Here is a 12,499-nt window from a genome sequence, read left to right on the forward strand (position 1 = left end):
ATTGGCCAATGTGCCCAAATGTATGGTTTTCCAAAATAGGGTCACATATATATATATATAAAGGCCAACACTTCCTGATCCGAAGTTGACCATGCATTAATACACAGGTTCCACTGTATATAACTAGACCAAAAACCTGTACAAATCAGCAGAAAGTAAATTTGTGTTTCTGTGACAAACGTTTCTGGTGCATCGATGTGAAAGTTTTGCTGAGTCCTATAAAGATGGTCGTTATTTCTGGGTAAGTGCTATACATTGTTACCAGTGAAATCACTACTGTGTAGAATACTGTAAATTGGTACTACTGTAGGTAAAGCAACAGGTTACCCTGAGTGCATGGGGTACAGATAACATTGGTATTTAGAAGTGTTCCATCCATTGTTTGAGTAAATATGCAGCTATGATTCATGCAATGAAGAGGGGACATCAAGTGATAAGTAAGCCCAAGAAAAAAAATCGCGGTGCAAATTCTCACCTCAAAAATTAGCTACTTTCACACAGACAGTGAATGATACCATTATGCTTAACAGGCAAACCTCAATTTAGTGGGTTCGGCCATGGTTTCTTCTTTACCTCTTCTTACTATGTACAGGTTAGTTGTTGAGTCACATTTATAAGATAGGAAGTTGTGCAAACAAGTTTGCTGAGATGGTCACATATATGGAGACAGTGGACATTTAATCCCTACTTCAATATTGCTTTGAAGTATAGGGATTGAATGTCCACTAGTAGTTATAAGGGTATCTCTATAACTCAGTCCATTCTCAATAAGCAACCAAGGTATGCAATTACGTTTATGGCTTCTGTGGGGGGTGTCCTGTGCCAATATCCAAAAACTACATTACCTTTTGGCCTTTTCTTTCTGCGCATGGTACTTTGGGTTGTGTTGGAGGCTGCTATAAAGCTTTATAAACTTTTGACACTGTGCATGCTTTTTAAAAGAGTCCATGTTGGTAGTTCATACCTTGAAACATGACAAAAATATGCAGTAGTAGAAATAATTGCTCGCATATGACATCACTTGTTTACGTAATCTAGAGCACAGAAGACAAAGGCTAGAGCAGTAAGGAACCCTACAGTACAACGAAAACATCAATTACAACAATTAAACTTTAAGACGTGATGATTACATTAAGGGAAACACCACTATCAATGCCCCCACACGTGAAAACTAGGTTTACTTAGATGGTGGAGCAATACAGCACTTGCAAATGGCTACAATGCCAGAAATCATTTTAAAACTTCACCACAAAGTGCCTATCTCACAAAAGAGCTTTCATTTTAGCTGTTTTAATCAAAATTGATAGGTCATCAATATTGCTGCATAGCTATTAACTTCATCTGCACTATTCAACAAGGATCAATTAATAGAGCTGTTCCAGAAGCTTCTGAAAATCCGTATAACTAATTGCTACACTAAAGTATATGAGATCAACAGCTAATCAAAGGTGATGTCAAAATACATTGGAGCCTATGGAAAACAGACTTTGGTGGTTAAATAAAGTTTAAGTTATTAAACACAGTTAATGCTGTGAAGCGTAGGCCATGCAAGTATCCAAAACATTAGCATGCAACAGTGGGCTCTAATAAGAACAATGCATGCGCAGCATCGTGAGCAGAACACGTTGGCAGTAATTCATACCTGTTGTAAGAAATCTTGCCAGTTGCAGTGGCTTCGAGTCTTCAAGATGGGTACTCGTTGTTCTCGCTAGCTGAGGAAGGAGAGGGTTGTCGTCCTTAGGAAGTTCGACTGCTGGATTGAGCAGGCGAGGAGCTTTGTCACGCTGGGGGAAGGGCCGCCTCAAGGAACGGGTGTTCCGGGCAAGACGGCAACGCGACAGGATGTGACATTACAATACTAGTGGCTACCGTCAGGGTCGTCTCTAGAACTGGGTCGCTTGCCTCGGCCCACGCACAGTATCACTGTCACCTTGGACAGCTCCATCGCCGCTGGACTCGTCGCCAACATCAATGATTACAGCTCCACCTCGTGCCATAGCCAGTTCGTCAGACGCCACCTAATCCACATAAAATGCAGGGAGATCGTGTGGCGGGCATCAATCAGAATTTTCGGGAGCTGGGGAACTGGAACGCCGCGACTATCGCGAAATGGCCTCAGACGAGATGCTGCATCGGGTAAGCAACACTATAACACCAATTGGTGTACTAGTATAAGCTTACACACTGTTCCCACACACCCTGTGTATATATATATATGCATGTAATGAGCAGGGATGTACCGATACATATCGTATCAGTGGCCAATATGGAGATTTCTGCCAATATCGGTTGGTCTCAATATAACCACCAAAAACCAATATGATATATCGAAAGAGTCTTTGCCATGGTAAAGCCACATTTTACCCTCTGTTATATAGCAAACAAGGCTGAGGAAATAGTAGTTTTCTATATCCTTGAAAAGAAGCGCATATACTACGAGAAGCCATAGAAATACGCGCTTAACAAATATTTATTGTTACAATACTTACCAACCATACAACAAATGATCGTAGTGGAGAGCTATAAAAAAGCAACCATGGGATGAATAAACTAGAAACCCAGCTTGAAACAACCAGCGCAGCCATCATTACAACCCATTAAAAATACGTTGTTAGTTCCATGTTAGTTTGCTTGTGTGTTATATCTTCCTAATGTTTATATTGTCACATTTGCTTGATATGTATGTCATCACCATTGCTTGTTTGTATACCAACATATGTCACTGCCACTGCTTGTTTCATATGTTACCGTGGCTCGGTTTGCACATCATCTGTATGTTGCAAGCATAGCTTATTGTGCATATTACTAGATGTTGTCACCATCAAATTTCTGCACATTGCATGGTCTAAATTAAATAAATAACCTTGATGCTTGGGGGGGTAGATCACAATATATATATATATATATATATATATAATATATTATGACCTACCTATGGCCTCTATTGTAAAGAGTTTAGGACAGAGACGCTTCTCTGCTCTAAACTCTTTCATTACCCAAGCATCAATAAATCAAAAGTACTTCCTACTTTGGCCCCGTTGGAATTACATATCCTTGCCTAGGCCATATACCATGGCAGATGAGGCCCCTAGCACTTACCAAACCCCTCCTCAATCAATGGATTGCTGGAGATGAAGAATGAAGATCCGAGGAACAGACCACATAAGTAGGTGAGTGGTAGCATAACTAAACATTAAATAAAGTTTAAGTTATTAAACACAGTTAATGTTGTGAAGCGTAGGCCATGCAAGTATCCAAAATATTAGCATGCAACAGTGGGCTCTAATAAGAACAATGCATGCGCAGCATTGTGAGCAGAACACATTGGCAGTAATTCATACCTGTTGTAAGAAATCTCCACACCCTGTCCCTACCCACTGAACAGTTCACAAACTTCACTATAAGCAGGTGCTCTATGTTAATTGGCATTGTATGCCAGTAGATAACAATTCTAGTTAGTATTCCACTGTCAATAGTGGTACTTATGTACATTTGTAGTGTAAGCAGTGGAGCAAGTAGACACATAATGTTGTTGTACTCTGTACTTCACTGTGCCTGCATTCAATTACTCAGAAACATTTACATGAAAGACTATTTGCTATTATATGCATTTTGTTGTGAGTTCTTCAGCTGCAGATCTGACTGGATTCCTTCACTGTGCCAGCTGCTACCACAAGTAGAGATTGCTATTGAGGGATGCTCGCAGTTTAAATTTTTGTCAGGAGAGATGCTCTTTTATCCTGCCTGCAGTCACAGACAGGCCCTCTAGTTCAGAGTGTCATCAGGAAATCGGGTTGCTGACAGCTACTTGCCTCTCCCTCCCAGATCAGTATCACGAGATGTCTCCCCATCCAAATTGCTAACTAGAGACGCTCTCTCAACCAAATCACTAGCTGAAGATGTTCTCCCATCCAAATCAGTATTAGGAGACGCTCTCCCATTCAAATCACTAACTAGAGACGCTCTCCCAACCAGATTGCTAGCCGGAGACGCTCTCCCATCTAGATCACTATCAGGAGACACTCTCCCATCTACTAGAAGACACTTGCTGTCATGAACACTATCAAACATGACCTAGCTATAGAGTACCAACTAGCTAACCACCATAGAGGGACCGCAGTGCTACTATCAAGTGTTGATGCTATGTCAGACAGTGCCACTCTCAACAGTGGATTGTGACAACTCTGAGAACAACGGTCACGCTCTGACCATTGTATCACCTGTGCACAGGTGTTGATGCTGTCACAATCTGGCTAAAGCCACGTGACACAAATTAGTGTTGCTAACAGCTGCTTGCCTCTCTCATCCAGATCAGTATCAGGAGATGCCTTCCCATCCAAATTGCTAACTAGAGATGCTCTCTCAACCAGATCACTAGCCGAAGACGCTCTATCATCCAGATCAGTATTAGGAGATGCTCTCCCATTCATATCGCTAACTAGAGATGTTCTCACAATTGGATTGCTAGCCGGAGACGCTCTCCCATCCAGATCACTATCTCCCATCTCCCAGAAGACACTTTCTGTCACGAACACTATCAAACATGACCCAGCTATAGAGTACCAACCAGCTAACCACCATAGAGGGACCACAGTGCTATTATCAAGTGTTGATGCTATTTAAGACAGTGCCACTCTCAACAGTGGATATTGACAACTCTGAGAACAACGGTCACGCCCTGACCATTGTATCACCCGCGCACAGGTGTTGATGCTGTCACAATCTGGCTAAAGCTAAAAGCCATGTGACACAAATTAGTGTTGACCTGCGATTAGTGTTGACCCGCAGGTCAACACATCACCTACTGCTGCTATAAGCAGTTCGTCCATTCTCCTTAGAGGAGTCTGAGACAGCAAGGGGCCTCACTTAGGATATCTGCCTTATCCACTAGGTTCTCCCGTTTGCCTCTATTGTAAAGAGTTTAGGACAGAGACGCTTCTCTGCTCTAAATTCTTTCATTACCCAAGCATACCCAAGCATCAATAAATCAAAAGTACTTCCTACTTTGGTCCCACTGGAATTACATAACCTTGCCTAGGCCATATACCATGGCAGATGAGGCCCCTAGCACTTACCAAACCCCTCCTCAATCAATGGATTGCTGGAGGTGAAGAATGAAGATCCGAGGAACAGACCACATAAGTAGGTGAGTGGTAGCGTAACTAAACATTAATCACGGTAAAGGCATACAAGAAACCAAAAAGTGCACTGTATACTTTAGGGACCATTGACACCTTGTTTCTAGGGATTCTGACCATTTAATGTAGCTAGTAGGCTTCTACTTTCTTTAAAGGTAAATCAATCCTTGTACTCCTTATTGTCCATCCAATAACTGCTATACAGTTTCTGTAAATTTTTTGTATGCATGGCTTTACTAGAAATTTATCAGTGACCACTTCAAGGATATGAAAGTGAATATATACAAAAATTCATAATAACTGATACCTAAATAAGGGTATTGATTTTTTAAAAGTGTTGTATTGTATTAGATGAGACCTTTTTACCAGTTGGGTCATAGTAGTCCTCTGCACAGATTGACAAAATACATCTATTAGTATCATGGAGTGAAATATATGTCGATGCTGATGATCTCACAAAACTAGTGATTGCTCCTAGTAATACAATACAATCAGCATGTGTAGCAATTGTTTTCTCCAGAATTGCAATAAATCCTCTGTCTGTAATCCCACCTGCAACTTTAATCAATCTTTGTTCTGCTAGAAGACTACCATTAAAGACGTCTAACATTATTTGATCACGCAGTGGAATCAAGTTTTTGTCAGCAAGCGAATTGTAAAATCCAATACTTCCATACGTACCCATATCATATGCTAAGAATATTCCCCACTTACTCCTAATTTTTTCAAGCAAATGGCTAAGGGTTTTACTACAGTCAAACAAATATTTGCTTTTCTCTGCAAGATGATGTCTTGGAGCATAATGTAAAATGTTATGTGTTCTAAATGCAATTCCAATATACTTCCGATCACCGATGTATTTGGAGACATAAGATTTGTAAGCCTTTAAAATTCTCTGACTTGGTGAAATCACAAGTGTTGCATAATTTGATTCATGTGGGAAAAAGAATTGTACATTTGCAGCAGCATTAAAAGCAGAACCAGATGGTCTGAATTTTACCCTCTCTGTACCAAACCAATTTACAATTATTAAAGTTACTTCATTTGGTTTCAAGCTCCCATATACACTAGACTTGAACTGTTCCAATATCATTGGTTTTCGAACACCTCCACGAACATAGTTTACCACTTTGGTGATGTTGAAGTTCTTTTCAATCCAAACCATGTCATCATTTGTAATCTGTTCATACTTACCAGGATTATATTTCTTTATGTCATCTTTACCATAACTAAATATCGGTGTCTGTACACCTCCTCTTATCATCGTATAAAAAAGTATAGCATTACGAGGTGCTGTAGAAAGAAAGTCTTCCCACTTGACTAATGGATTTCCACCAAACTTCGTTACCTTATGGTTCCAGTCTTCTATATCATAGTAGTCACTGAATCGTAATGCTTGGCTAAATGTAGAAGTTACTCCCATCACACCAAAATTAGAATCTACAGCAAATGGTTCAGCAACCTTCATGCCCACCAATTTAGCCCATATTTCTAACTGCCATACGTTTCTAGCCCCATTAGTTTGTTCTTCAAAGTTGCTATAAATAAAAGCATGCCCTTGTGATTCCTGGCTTTTTGTGGTAGCTTCCTCAGCTATGACGGCTGCGTTGTCGCTTGTTGACTGGGTTGTTACTGTTATCGGAGCATTTAACGATGTTACAATCGCTGTATCATTGGGACTTAATTCGTGGATAGCTTTGGAGACGTAATGAGTTGGCGTTAACATAGGCTGTTTGTACTCAAGGTGAAACGATGCTGCTGTATTACTGGAACACCAATAGTTTTAAAAACTCACTGTCACAAAACCTAGGATGACTAGAACGCTAATATAGGTTTTTAGAAACATCTTCATCACAAACAAGGCGGATCAACTTCCCGTCAGTAGCTACACCATGACATACTAAGCATGTCGCATGTGTCGTTACAATGAAATTCGATGATTGTTGATTATCTAAAATTGGCAACGCCATAGCTATGGTTAATTTCATGACACCGTGTAATGAAATATTTCACAATGCCGTGTAATGAAACATTTTTACGGTGACGTAAGTGGAGACATTCACGCTATCGCGAGCGACGTCGTAACAAAATTTCGCGACAATATAGCCATAGATTATCGAGATATAGCAAATGAAAATTTCAGCACAATTTATACAAGATAAATCTATTTATGCATGCAAGATTAATCCGATGTATTAACCCTACTGTGGAAAGTGGGACAATGAGTGCGGCGGAGAACTTCAACAAGATTAACCACAAGTACAGTTGTCACAGTCTGAATTAATACACTCTAATAGAACAACCAAAGAAATATCTTCTATTCTTTGTTCTGTAGGTTCTGTTGGTGTAGGTATAGGCAAAACCTTTTAAATAGAACATCTTCGCTTGAGTTACAGTGTGGTGGATAGTTGTACCATTAAGGCTTTTTTTTTTATTCCGGCCCTAATGGCACTCCCATCCTCCCCGATCTCTAGCTAGACGTTGGACCTAATTTAATTTATAAATGACAAAAAGCAGCTAAACCTACAGAGCCTACACAGACCTACAAAAACACCGCATGGACCGCCAGCATACACACAGCAAAACCCCTGGACAGAGGCCTTAACAAGAAATCCCTGCAAACTACTGACCAAACTGCAGGGAGTGGGAGCATGGAACACAGTTAAACTCCCACAAAGGACTGCCAGGCAACAGGCTAAATAGATGTAAAAATGTCCGGGCATTGTGGCGCCACAGACAAACAGAGAGTTGCTCTAGCAGATGGCGGTATGCTAGGCCACGAGAAATGCCACTCCTGGTGGTTGTCCTCAAAGCAATATCCTGCAATACAGAACAACTAGCAGCAGACCACAAACCCAAGGACTCAACCACCAGGGGGACAAAGACACCTCCAGCGGCCTGTACAAGCTCATCATGGTGAGCATCCTTATCTTCTTCTCCCTTAGCAGCAGCCACACCTGCTGAAACTGCAGGCCGACCCAACAGAGATTCTTGTAATGGACAACGTACAGTAACATCGAAGTACGCAGGCTTCCCATGCACAAAGTCAGGGTGAAAAACATCACCCGGGTGATCTAATTGGGAACCAGCACACCGTTGCTCTTTACGGCAACCAGTGTTGTCCTGAAGTAAAGCATGATATATCACATCACATAAAGCATCGTGCCTACGTATACGCATGGGTCCATGTCCACAGCCCAGCAGATGATCACCAAACTGATCAACAACACTACCACATGGGCAGCGAACTGGAGAAGTGGCAGAAAAGAGAGGGACACCAAGCCAGTATAGAAGAGAACATACAAACTCCTGTGAGGACATGGATAGGCCTAAAGAATCACAAGGAATGGCCTGAAGCCATGAACTGGTACAGGTGTCAGCAGAAATTGAACGAATTCTGGCTTGGTCCCGAATGGTAAGTGAATTAAGCAAAAGGGTCTGACGAGCAATATCAAGTTCATGTTGGAAAACACGCTGCCCACAAGCTGGATGGATAAGATCAGGAAGGGAATCACTGTTAATCAAGGGCAGCAGAATTGAGGTAGCAACATCCTGATCCGGGATGGAAGGAAACACGTCAGGACCCACACTAAAAGACTGGAGCAGACGATAACACAATTCTTGGGAGCTGAAACAAGAGCCTAAAAAGGCTGCTGAAGAGGTACTGGTAGCTTCACACAAACCCAATCCTCCCATAGAACACGGTAAAGTAGCCTGCAGCCAAGATAAGTCAGATATAGAAGATTTGCAAATACGACCTAAAGCAGATCGAAGATTATAATCAAAACTTTCAAGTTGAGAAATAACACAATTTGGGAATATAGTACGCAAGAGATGATTAAGTTTACAAACACCCAGACAACTTCGGAGAAGATGGAATTCAACTTGAGGGTTTCCCAACCCCCAACACGGTCCTGAAGAGAAGCCACCTTATCAACAGCCTTGCCAACAAATGACAAGAAATAATCACAGGATCCCCACACAGGGGAACCAAGAAAGGCAGCTCCTTCCTCTTGCAACAACGAAATACGGGTGACAGATGATGGAAACTCTGGAAACGACTGATTACCAGAAGGCCAAAAGACCTCACATTTAGATAAATTAGGGTAGAGACCAAAACTCGGACCCTGCTGTACAAGCATTTGCAAAAAGGAGGCAAGGCTGGAGCGCGTACCCACCAAGGTTCCGTCATCCAAGTACCATAACTGAAAAGCCAGTCTAGCTGGGAAAGTAACACTGGATAAGAAATCAATAAGGACAAGGGAAAACAGTAATGGTCCAAGGGGATCACCCTGCTGTACGCCAGTTGAGGATGCAATCCGGTGGGGGCCAAAATGTAGTTCCCCAATGCAGCAGTAAGACCACTGCACCCAGCTAAAAAATTCAGGGAGATCAGATCGATAGCGTGATAGAAAGGAATCCTGGCTACACTCATTAAATGCATTGGTCATATCCACCTTTAAGCAACATAGACTTTAGGGTTTCCACTCAAAATAGGAAGGTGCTTCATTCTGTTGTTTTGGGAGATTTTCAGATAGATTTACCTTTAAGATAAAGCAAACAAGTGCTAATTTGTTATTGGAATGTTTGCAGTAGTCACTATCAACACAATTTAACATAATGACAGTTACAAAGAAACCACCGTGTAGAGAGCTCAGCTACAAACTAGTGACCTTGTAGAGACATCAGTTACCTTGTAGAGAGTTCAGCTACAAAGAAACCATCATGTAGAGAGTTCAGCTGCAAACAAATCACCTGTAGAGAGTTCAGCTACAAACAAATCTCCCTGTAGAGAGATCAGCTAGAAGAAGTTTCCTTGTAGAGAGTTCAGCTACAAACAAATCACCCTGTAGAAAGATCAGCTAGAAGAAGTTACCTTGTGGAGAGTTCAGCTACAAAGAAACCATCATGTAGAGAGTTTAGCTACAAACAAATCTCCCTGTAGAGAGATCAGCTAGAAGAAATTACCTTGTAGAGAGTTCAGCTACAAAGAAACTACCATGTAGAGAGTTCAGCTGCAAAGAAATCACCCTGTAGAAAATTCAGCCACAAACAAATTGCCCTGTAGAAAGATCAGTTAGAAGAAGTTACCTTGTAGAGAGTTCAGCTACAAAGAAACCATTCTGTAAAGAGCTCAGCTGCAAACAAATCACCTGCACAGAATTCAGCTACAAACAAATCACCCTGTAGAGAGATCAGCTAGAAGAAGTTACCTTGTAGATCGTTCAGCTACAAACAATTCACCCTGTAGAGAGAGCAGCTAGAAGAAGTCACCTTGTAGAGTGTTCAACCACCATGGAGAGTTCTGTAATAAATAAATGTATTATTTAAATATAATTTGTACATTTACTGATAAAATCAGAAATATTTAAAGTACATCTGCTTCATCTTTTCTTCTTCCTGTGGTAAAGAAAAAAAGACAGGTTAAAAAAGTCCCAAAGCCAGCCATAGGCTGACTTTGGGGTATACAAATGCAAAAAGAAATGAAATCTAATCCGAAACAGCCAAGCTGTAAAAAAAAAAAACAGTGCGGCCCTCAAAACGGCTATGGTGAAAAAGATGTGAAATCCAAGGTGGCGGCCAAGAAATGGCTGTGATGGTAGGTTAATGGTAAAAATTTTAATAATGGCAATTTAGGTGAATTTTGTGCCAAGACCAAGAGGCACAAAAATTCACCCGAATTGTCGTTATTAAAATTTTTACCATTAACCTACCATCACAGCCATTTCTTGGCTGCCACCTAAGATTTCACATCTTTTTTCACCATAGTCTTTTTGAGGGCCGCACTGTTTTTTTACAGCTTGGCTGTTTTGGATTAGATATACTTAACAACTACTCTGAGTGCAGTTAAATAAACATGTTTGTGATTGTTAATTAATTTCAGTAACATTATGTATAAAAAATCAATTTCTGACTGTTCTATAGGAATATCTGACTGCTCTATTGGAGAGTTTCCTTCATGCAAGTTATATACATATTATAGCTATGTGGCGTTGGTGTAAATTGACCTATATAATTAATTTTAATGCTGGCATATTGCATGCTATAGTAAAATCATTGTGCCTTTTTCTGAAAATCTTCTTCCTCACATATACTCAACAGCGTTAAAGGTATAGTCTAGACATAGCATCTGCATTTTCATTTTGATATGCAATGTACTATTTGGTATGTATAATACTGATCCTATACTTATGCATGGGGGTGGTATTAGCAATAATTATAGTAACTATCAAAAGCAGAAACCAAGGGTTTGCTCCAATTCCATAGTTGATGGTAGGGAAGAGTGACTCTGCCGACTACTGTGAGGATATGTAAAATAAAATCAAAAGTTGAGTTATACGACTAAAAGCAATCTTCAAAACAACAGTTTAATGTACATACATATTTGTATATCCTATCTGTGTGGGCCACTCTTATACATTCCATGTAATGTTCCAAACTACTAAAATTATACATCAAAAACTTCAAAACCAGGACCCAGTGCAGGACAAATTTTCATCTATTTGAATTTTGTGAACAGATCTATATTAGTATGACAAAGTCATTGTGATAATTACTCTAAATTCAGTGACATGTGACTACTGCTCTTATTAATGTTGATCTAATCCATTATAACTATGTCAATTTTAAGTTCCAGTAAATCATCCAATTGGCATATCATTATAACAATTAAAATTTTTTCCAAATCACAAATAACTAAACTTCATTTTTAGAGATTTTGTGTCATGGAAGTAACACTATGTTTTTAATGTCTTGCACAGGATAGACATGATTGAGACTGAATAAGTTGCAATTGGTACTTTGGTACAAAATTAGCTACCAGAAAATATCACGGCTTTGTGTGATAGTTTTCCATGCAGATGTGGTTTAAAGGCATGTAAAAACTTGTCTTGGGAGCATACCATTTGACCTTGCATGCTACTGCATCTGAGTATCACATAAAATAGATGATCAGATAATTATAAGCTCTAATTTAACTATCAAAAAGGTGTGCATGATTATAACTATGCTGCATGACCTGCATAGCTATAGCTATATAGATCTGGCCTTGCACTCAAGACCTCTGGACTCCATCCTTGCTACAGAAATGATCATCTTACTGTGCTCACAGCGATTTATAATCATATCAAGTCAGTAACATTAAGCTGAATTCCGTAGAACTTTCATTACAAGAGTTTTAGTTTTGCACCGGAAATAAATTGCATTATCGGCTAACTGTAAAAATTTTCCGTCAGTAATCAAGCCATTGCTGTTAGTTTATACTTGCTCTGAGCAATCATTTCCATACTTCAGCACGCCTAAAGGTGTTAATTTGCACGAAACTGCAGTATTTGTTGGATCGTGGAGGAAATTTTTGCTAA

This window comes from Dysidea avara, chromosome 5 (genome assembly GCF_963678975.1).
Source record: "Dysidea avara chromosome 5, odDysAvar1.4, whole genome shotgun sequence".
NCBI lineage: Eukaryota > Metazoa > Porifera > Demospongiae > Dictyoceratida > Dysideidae > Dysidea > Dysidea avara.